General features: G+C 42.4%; 1 long non-coding RNA gene across 10 annotated transcripts; it reads left to right on the top strand.

Moving 5' to 3' along the window:
- Positions 1 to 1,615: 1,615 nt before the first annotated feature.
- LOC135446375 (uncharacterized) lies at positions 1,616 to 9,056 on the top strand. 10 transcript variants are annotated; one of them, XR_010439773.1, is made up of 4 exons: positions 1,616 to 1,684; positions 3,892 to 4,036; positions 4,880 to 4,985; positions 6,838 to 9,056. It is a non-coding gene; the product is annotated as an uncharacterized LOC135446375 (long non-coding RNA). The 10 variants fall into 10 exon arrangements; XR_010439769.1 differs by having other exon boundaries at positions 3,892 to 4,198; XR_010439772.1 differs by lacking the exon at positions 6,838 to 9,056 and adding an exon at positions 5,921 to 6,828.
- Positions 9,057 to 9,507: the final 451 nt, after the last annotated feature.

The raw sequence follows: 9,507 nt of genomic DNA, 5'->3' as shown, positions 1-9,507 counted from the left end.
TGGCTGATGGTCCCTTGGGTCTGGAATGATTCTCAGGGTTTGAAAGAGCAAAGAGGAGAGTACAAAGACAGAGGCCCAGTGGAGACCTTGACAAATTGTTCAGCTTGTGGTCTCTGAGCCCCTGGAAAGACTGAGGACATGGAACAAGCACTGGCTGAGGAAATGACTGCAGGAGGACACGCACCAACCCACCCCCAGCTTGTTGCAGTAAGAGCTGTCATCGAAACAGAGCCATGTTCCTGAGAGCTACACATCACTCATCACTCAGTCCTGCACCCTCAGACACGACAAAGCTCTTCCTGTACCTTATCCCATGGCTCTGAACTGACTGAAAAGGGGCAGCAGTACAGCATTTTTACAATTTCAAACCTGTCTTCTTTTTTTCTTTTTTTTTTTTTTTTTTTTTTTTTTGTTGGAGGAAATGATTTCATAGGGAAGAGGTTGCACAGAGCTCACATTTTTTGAGAAACTGTCTTGACAGCCATCCCAAATATATTTTTGGTTAGGTTTATTTCAAGTAGCAGATATGACCTAAGGTCTCATTCAAGTCAGAAAAAACATCCCAGGAGAGGAGCTGATAAAACACATCTGAAGGCATACACAGAAGTTGCAGGGATGTGATGATCTTGAGAAGGCTCTTGAGATGTACCTGTTTCTGTAGGTGGTGGTAATGAGGAATATTACTGTCCCACCCATATCACTGATTCTATGTGGGTTATTGCCAGCCTTTCTACTGGAAAAATAACTTGATGTGGCACAACTGAGTGCTTTCAGTCCATAAAGAGAATATGGCATGATCCCCAAGGATAGCATGCATGAGACGCAGACCCTGCATTAACCTCTGCTTCCAGCTCACCACATGTCTGTGGCTGAATCCCTCATCCTGTTGTGCTTCTGTCTCTCTTTGTGTATTTGTGGCTTTTTATTTTTCTGGGTTAGCCATAAGCTCCTTAGGATCCACAGCCTTAGACTTGCAAACCTTCTGTCTCTACAGCCCCCAATGTGCCCCAGATACATCCACCATCCTCAGGGCAATGGTGATGACACAGTGATGCCAAGGGGATCTGGAGAGAGAGGGGCCACTGCTGCTTTCTGAAACTGAAATTGGTGTGTTGGAGTCTCCTGCATCTCCATTATTTTAAATGCAATGCTCTGCTGACTCTGCTGTGCTCAAAAATACATCAAGTAAATGGGAAAGGGAACTATTTTAAAGCATCCCTTACTTGTCACACTTCTTCATCTCGAACTGGATCACCTTGAGGGTACCAAACACATTATTTATGTAGGTTAAGGTCATGCTGAAAGTGAGATTTCCTAGTCTGGGAGTAAAAGTGATGTTGGGTGCTTACTCACTGAATTCACATACCCACTTCTAACCCTGAGCAACCACTCAGTCAGTCACAAGGGGAAATGCAATAATTTTAAAATGCTAAAACAATGCAAAGAGCTTATAGGGGCCTGAGTAAATATATGTATTGCAGTAAAAATCTCTGTATTGTATAAGTGACCCTGCCCCAATTCTAGTTATTGTAAATGGACTGCAGCTGTGATGTCCTTAATTGGGTGGCAGCTGTAGCCCGTGGAGGTAGTTGGGATAAAAGAGGGTGGGGCAGCCAGAGAGAGCCTGGGAGGAGCCCTGATGGAGAAGCAGGAACAACACTGCTGTGAGAAAACCACCCAAGAGGTATGAGACTCTAGAAATATGATAACAACAATATGAAAACAACAGAGCTAACTTTAAAAATTATAGCTAGATGATTCACAAATGGAAATAAATAAATACACAACATAAATTATGCACTGCAGTAATTTGTTCAGCTACAATAACAATGGTTTTGTGGGTAGGGATAGCTACTCCTATAACCTGTACAAAAGAAAAGAAGTTGCACCCTAACAAAGACATCCCCAGGAAATTGATGTTTATTTAGACTTGACATTATAGATAATTTTACAGAAACCTGGAAAACTTTAAAAAATCTATTCAATAACATATTTCTTTTGGGAACTAATAATGCAATTTTATTTCCCTCAGAAGGTATGTGGGATCTCTTTAAAAGCAGCCGCAACATTACACTCCCCTTTGCCAGCCCCAAACAGGGAATCCTGGATGCAGTCCATTAATAATGTAAAAATGTCATGTGTGAAATTCTTAAGTCTTTCTGAATCTGTGAGATCAATCAGATGCTAGAGCTTTAGATAAAAGTATGAATTTCCAGATTCTGTATTGCCATGTTGTTGCTGCCTCTGAATTCTTTACTAATTTTACTTACAATTGTGACTCTAGGTCTCTGACACCACCAGGTTTTGCTTCCTATTGTGTCCAGTTCTCTGCCAGTGTTGTGCTGGGTGGAAGGGGTTTTAACACAACAAGCCTAAGTCAGGCTCCAAAGATGAAAATAAATTGAATTGTTTTAAGCAAGAAGTCTCTGAAAATGTACCGTCCTTGTGAATGTGGCTTGGCAGAGCCCCAGTGTGTACAAACAGTGGATTCTTCACAAGCTCCCTGGGACCATTAATCCTCCCAACCCTGCAGTGTCTTCTATGACAATTGCCCTTGCTCTTACATCACAGCCCACCTGGGCTGCACAGGAGAGGTTTCAGCTTCAACAAGCAAGATTAAACCTTGTGCAATCCTCTCACAGGGCTGTGCAAACATAGCTCTCCTGCATCCCATTCTGGCTCACTAAACCATGGCCCTTTGCTACTATAGCAGACAGAACAAGACTAATAACACTTTATTTTTTGTTTCTGTAGCAATATATTTTGTTTTGTTCCAGGAAAATCAGGATAAAAGCAGCATTTGTTAAAGAGAACTCATAGGAGAAAATTTCAGAAATTGCTTCTGATCAATATTTTTTCTGGGTCTTGTTTTGAAAGACAAACTAAAAAATGTCAAAGAAAATATTTGAAAATAATGAGAAAATATTTATTTCCTCCACCATTCTTTCTATAGGAAAACCCCAGTAATGTTGCTCAGGTGTTGCCCACAATCTGTGCTGTGCTGGTGTAGGGGCATAGAACATAAGTAAATAAAGGTATCCCCTAAAGAGTTGCAGCTGAGCCAATTATAAAGGATTAGGAGCAGGCCTGATGTTAACAGGCTGCACCTGTAGCCAATGAGAAGAGTGTTATAAAAGAGTGGATTGGTTGGCTGAGGGGAACTGGAGTCAGTTGGCTGCTGTGAGGACAAGGAAGAGTCAGGGCCTGGAGGAGCTGCCTGCAAGAAACATCAAGGAGGTACAAAACTGTGGCAATATGGAGCCCTTGCAATGTAATGATAACATGCTGGAGCTGGGTGACAGGAGAGCTGCCCATGCTCACTGCAGAGCTCCTGGTGCAGTGGTGCCAGATGTTCCCACAGCACAGCTGTGGCCTTGCAGGACACGGAGTGGCACCTGCTGTGGCACAGTGCTGCTGCTGTCCAAATGGTGAAGCTGCTTCTTCCTCAACGGCTCATCACCCTCAGCAACGCCTGTCTCACAATTCAGGGGTCACAATTCAACCTGCTCCTATCCTGTACCCACAGCATTCCCAGTGCTGATAAGGAAACATTTCCTTTCCATTGTAATGGAATAGAGAGCTTGCACCACTGAGTCCAAATCGAGAATAAGCACATTAAGGGAATAGATTGGCAATAACTGAGGCCCTAAAGTTTTGCAGCAAAAATTTAATACCCCAACTACCATTACACTGAGATCCTGTATGTTTTATCTGCTTATTAGCCTGTATCTGAGACAATAAATGGTGCCAGGACCAGCTTAGCTTGCTGTGCCATGCTGGAACAGACTAGCCCTGAGTCTGGAGAGGAGCAGAGCCAGTCTTGGAGCAGGGAGTGTAATAGCACAGCATGGCCTGGCCATGTCAGTCATGTCATGCTCTCCTCTGCTTCAGAACAGGCACTGCACTAAAACAGAAGCTGCGCTGAAACCACCTGCTGGAAGTAACACCAGAAGATCCTCCTGTGCCAACCCATGAACACTTCATAGGAATTGCTTGGCGTGATGGACAGACTTGCAGCTGTGACCCTCCCACCCAGGTGACCTTCCTACCATTATCCAATTTACTAAGGGGAATGTGGCTGGTTTTGGCAGAAGAAAAGTAGAGAAGACACCCTGGCAAAGGACACTAAAAATTCTAAAACTGGCTGAAAATGCTTGAAGTGGCAGTGAAGGAGAGGTGGAGACTGCAGAAACTCTAGGTGAGAGGAACACAGTAACAGGGTTTGCAAAGGGCTTTAGAGGAGCACAAGGCTGCTGTCCATAAATGTATCAGATATTGATGAAAACAGGAGATTTTTCATTTAAATGTTCTTGGGATCCAGAGGCAATTTTTTTTTTTTTTGAGTGGGGACCACCCAGCAGTCTTTCCCTTTCCCTTCCATCCCTGCTTCTTCCAGTCACACCAGTGATTCAGATCAACTGCAGATAGTGCCTGATGGATTAACCCTGAGCACCAGTGTGACACTGAAAGCTTTCTGTTAACCTTCAGATGAGCAGCTCTGGGAGAAACTAAGCTGCCTCTCAGCCACAAAAGTTATTTCCCTCCCAGTAAATGAAACAAGATGAGGAACTGGGCAGTGCTGGCACATGTCTGTCCATTCTGTGGGATTGCTGGCCCATCCCTGATGCAGCTGTAGGGCAGGATGCTGCCAGAGGGTGGCTGAGCAGGATCTGTGCCTCTGCACAGGGTGGGTGCTGGGGATAGCAGAGTCAGCAGTACAGGTGCAAGCCAAGTCGTGCCAGTCACCCTCCAAACCAGACAATGTCCTGAGCATGGAGTGAGTTTTTCACTAATGTGCATAGAGGATATTTAAGAAAAAAGCTTTAATTCTTGTTTGCATGTATCAGGACAGCAGCAGAAGTCTAACTCTTCTTTACAGAGTGGTTCTCTGCTGCCTACAAAAGCCATGCTACAGAAATCTAGTTGAACCAAAGCATCAAATGGAGACTTGATCCCTTCCATCATTTTGTGTGGCCTTCACCTGGGTAAAAACAGTATTGAAACCTTTTTTCCCCCCTACCTTAGTTTCTTGTAATGAATAAAAATCCCTGTAGAAATGCCATCCACTGAAGATGGCATCTCAGTCAAATATTGCCCAGATTGGAAAAAAAACCCCAACAACTACAAAGACTCACATACAGAAAAAATGTACAGTATTATATAACACAGATTGTTACGTCCTGCTTTGCTCAGCTATTTTTCTCCAAGAGGTGATCCTGTATTCTGTATATGGTTACCTCTTTAAAGGAGGCTATTCACCCATCTTCCCATGACCTGAAAAACATAGTAAAGTGTTTTTCTTTTTCCCAGCAGCTCAGTGTTCACAATTTTCAGAATGCTTATGATATTATGTTACAAAGGCTTTTTCATTACTCCTAGTACTTTGATTAGAAAAGATGCTTCTTCATACTTAAAGTTGCAAGAACTTTATGTGTTTCTGGTCTATGTTATCAGTGGAACACATAAGATTTTGTATTATATGGTTTTCCAATAAAAATGCAGTGCAATTCACTGTACTTAAAGGAACATTAATATCAAATGAAGACTGATTACAATAATCAAATTTAATATCCATTTAATGAAGAGGAATTTCATGATCAGCAATTAATTATAAGCAGGAGTTGAGAACATGCAAATAAACATAGATGTGACTGGGATACAGTACTTGTGACCTCTATTCACCTGGACATGACATTCGAAATTTGTATCCAAGTCCTGATCCCTTGCACTTAAACTTGTAAAATAAACATTAGACAGGGCAACAGAACTTGAAATAAGGGATATTTTCCAATTGGGAATTGAAGGTATGCTTTTGTGTGTGGTATGCTTTTATGTGTGGTTGTGTGAAGGTATGCTATGATGTGTGGTAGTTACTATTTTCCAGATAATTTTAATGGGCTCATCAACATAATCTCAACAGACTCACTGGAGGTGAAATGAGGATACTGTCCAAAAGAGAGATACTGACAACATGAGGATACTATCCAGAATGGGGATACTGACCTGCTGCTCACTGGCACTCAGTGACTTTATAAAATTTCACAGAGGAAGAGCAAACATATCCATGTCAATAGGCAATTCACAGATTATCAGAATGCAAACTGCCCCAGCTGACTTCAGTTAGCACCTGAGGCAAGCACTGAAACCTGTTGCTTCCCAGGGAGAAGTATTGATCCACTTCAGCTGGTGACCTGTCATTTGATTTGTGCTGATTCCTGACTGAGAGCTCAGGCCCTCTGCCTTCACTTGGGCCAAAGAACACCGTGCTCTGTACATTTCTCCATGATCCCCTATGCTTGCCTTTGGAAAAGGCCCAGGGAGCAGAGCAGGATGCTCTGAAAGTGTAATGGACTTGTGCAGAGACTTCTGAGCATGGATCTGTGTTTCCCTGCCACTGGTCCCTCTCAGCACAGGGCAGAGCAGTCCCTCCTCCCCTGCCTGCTGGAACTCTGGCCAGGCTGGCATGGAGAACGCTGTGTTCATCTGCAGCCAGGCTGCCAGCCTCCATTTCTGTTGCCATGGATACAAGAATGAAGCAATAGCTTCACTCAGGATTAGCTATTTTTATTGTAATTACACAACAGGAAATTATTTGACTATTTTTCCCTTCATCTCACCCATAGTTTATTTATGCTATGATGCTTCAAGTGCCTGTACTGAGCCCCCAGGCACTGGCTTGCTGTTGGTGGGGGCTGCTCCCTGCTGTGGGTATGGGTGCTGACAGTGCTGGCCAGGAGCTCACAGTCAGGAATTAAAGTTGATGCATTTTTTGCCGTGGAATGAAGTTCAGTTGTGTAGCTGTTGGGTGCAGCAGTTTGTGTCCATCTGTTTCTGCAGCACAGGATCACTGGCAGATCTGTGTGAGGACACGTTCAGGAAACACAGTGGAAGGAAGAACCTCCAGTTAGCATTAGGAAGTGTGACTTTGCCAGCATTGATGGACAGGGCAGTGAACACACTGAATGATAACCAAATGCTGATGAGATGCTCCAGGAGGGAAGCAGAGGAGCATGCAGGCATCCCAAGGCCAGAGCTGTACTATCCAGCCCAGATGGGGAAAAACATGTCAAAGAAATGAAGCCCAGACTCTCCAAGCCTCTTGATCTGTCCTGAGGAATCCAGTCATGGGGTGATCCATGTCATCCTGCATCAAATGGAAGAGGAAAGAGTTTTACCACACAGACCACAGCAGGTGCCATCTCACAGCTTGTGTCTCCTGCAGTCCAGGCAGCTCTGTCCTCACTCCATATCTACACTGAAATTCATAAACAGAAAAGCTCTTTAAGTAGGACTTTATAAAGAAAAAATGGGAAATCCCCCTCACTGGACATGAAGAAGTTTTGTCATTGCACCTACTGCTGCTACAGTTCAGAAGTGGTGAGTTTTTCACTTTCTGCAACACTAATTCTTTTGACCATCTTTTGGCCATTAGCTAGATAGATCTAACAGAGAGGGGTTGCTGAGCCAGGGTTTGAGAGCCATGGATTAAACTCCCGAGTTTGCCCTGGGGCTGTGCCTCCCTCAGTTTCTGCTCTTTGCACCAAGCCACACTTGGCCGCATAATGGGGACCTGTCTGGAGGCCCCAAAATTTTTTTGTTCCTTTCACCTCTGTGGTGCATTTGATCATGTCTCCCCTGAACCAGAAGACTGCATGCTCAGGAGATAAGGTGGATGCTTTCCCTGATCAATAACAAAAATTATTTTTAAAATTGCCCCCAGGAGACTGTAATAAAAGGACATTGGAACCAATGAGAACTTTGGAGAATGGGGTGCTTTATTTCATGCTTTTTACTCGTGAAACCTCTGGTCTCAATGTAATTTTTGTAATTTTTCAACAGATCCTTCTTTTGAATGAGAGTCCTGCTCTAGCACTGTTGCTAACCCATAGGAAAAATTTTGAAGAATTTGTAATTGCTCACTAGTTTTATAGAGAAATGACACTAAAATTATGAAAGGTGTTGCATTAAAAATATTTGATATTGATATGTGGAGGAACCAATGAAAGAAATAGGAAGGTAACTTAAGAAATAACAGAGGCAAACTGCTAAATTTATTATTCCCTTTACTCACTGAGATGTGTGAACCACATCAGGTTACGGGAAACTCAGAATACAGTCTGTTACCTCTGATGGTTTTTGTTGGCATTAACTAGATCTGTCTTAAATCTTAAATTTCATTATTTAATATTAGAAACTGATCCTGTATTTGGCCATGTGGATAAGTGTAACCTGTTTTCCTGGTTTGATGAAGACCAGTTAACTAAGAAGAACAGAGAGGGAGATCCAGCTACATTTTGGTGATAAAATGTAGGCACCTTATGTTTGGCATTTAGCTTTCATTTGATCAGAACTGTTTCACAGGATGTGCTGTCTTTCTCTACTGAGGCACATGCCAGCATTCACTTTACTTCCATTAACATATCACTCTCACTCAGAGCTGGTGTTCAGTTCTCTCTGCATCCTGTCAACCTGACAGTCATTAATCCCTTCACAGGAGCACACTTCTGTCCCACTTAGTGTGCCACATATTTTTGCCTGCATCCCTTGAGACCCTAGTGGGATGCATCCTTGCTTTCCATCTGCTTGCTGAAATCTGCAGGACCACAGTCCATTTGAAGCCCTCCACAAGATCAAACACTGGGCAGAGTCTTACCTTCAGGAAAAAACAGACTTTTCATGGCATTAGCAGTAGGCTTAAGAAGCCAAAATAAGAGGTTATGAGAAGCCAAGCTTGACAGTGCCCTTAATCCAATTAAAGCTATGTCTGAAAAATTGTTCTCATTCTGGCCTAAATGATTGAGCAGTGTTCAGAGTCTTGTGCTAGGACAGTCAAGAAGTATATTGTGATTAGGATGTGACAGAAAGATCTTAGACAATGATCAGACAAGGCCTCAATCGATTAAGATTTAATTATCTCCAAGACCAGAATTCTTCATTTTCAAAAGACCAGTCCTGTGATTTAAGTTTGTTATCACTTTGTAGCAGTGGATGTTAGTTGAGTGATATGAAGACTTTAATTAGAGCCGAAGCTTTTACATGAAGATATTAAAGAAGCAAAAACGGGCTTTTGAATATGTTTTATCATTCTTTTAAGGGTTTGCTTAAAGCGCTCTATCTCTCTTTCCTCAGATTTCTGTTGTAGATTTTTCAAAATTGCATCTTCATTTCTCATTTTGGGAGCAAAATAATTTTTTTTTCAAGGATACTTTTTTGATTTATATTTGCCAATGTACAAAGCCACAGACTTACTGCTGACAACATTTTCCCAACTTGAAAGTACATTTTAATAACTGAACTCTACATGCCCAATGGCAAGGAAATTTGTGCAAATTCAATTTTACTTGACAAGTACAATAAGGTTATAACTATGGGGAAATTAATGGTCACAGATTTGGTGTGTTTAGACAGAAAGCTAATCTGCAGGAAATCTTTGTAGAGTTCATTGGTGATAAAAATTGTGAACCACAATAGCATCTCTCTGAGGTTCCACATGTGAATTTAGGTCTT

This window comes from Zonotrichia leucophrys, chromosome 3 (assembly GCF_028769735.1).
Source record: "Zonotrichia leucophrys gambelii isolate GWCS_2022_RI chromosome 3, RI_Zleu_2.0, whole genome shotgun sequence".
NCBI classification, from domain to species: Eukaryota; Metazoa; Chordata; class Aves; order Passeriformes; family Passerellidae; genus Zonotrichia; species Zonotrichia leucophrys.
This window is presented reverse-complemented; position numbering and strand designations above follow the sequence as displayed.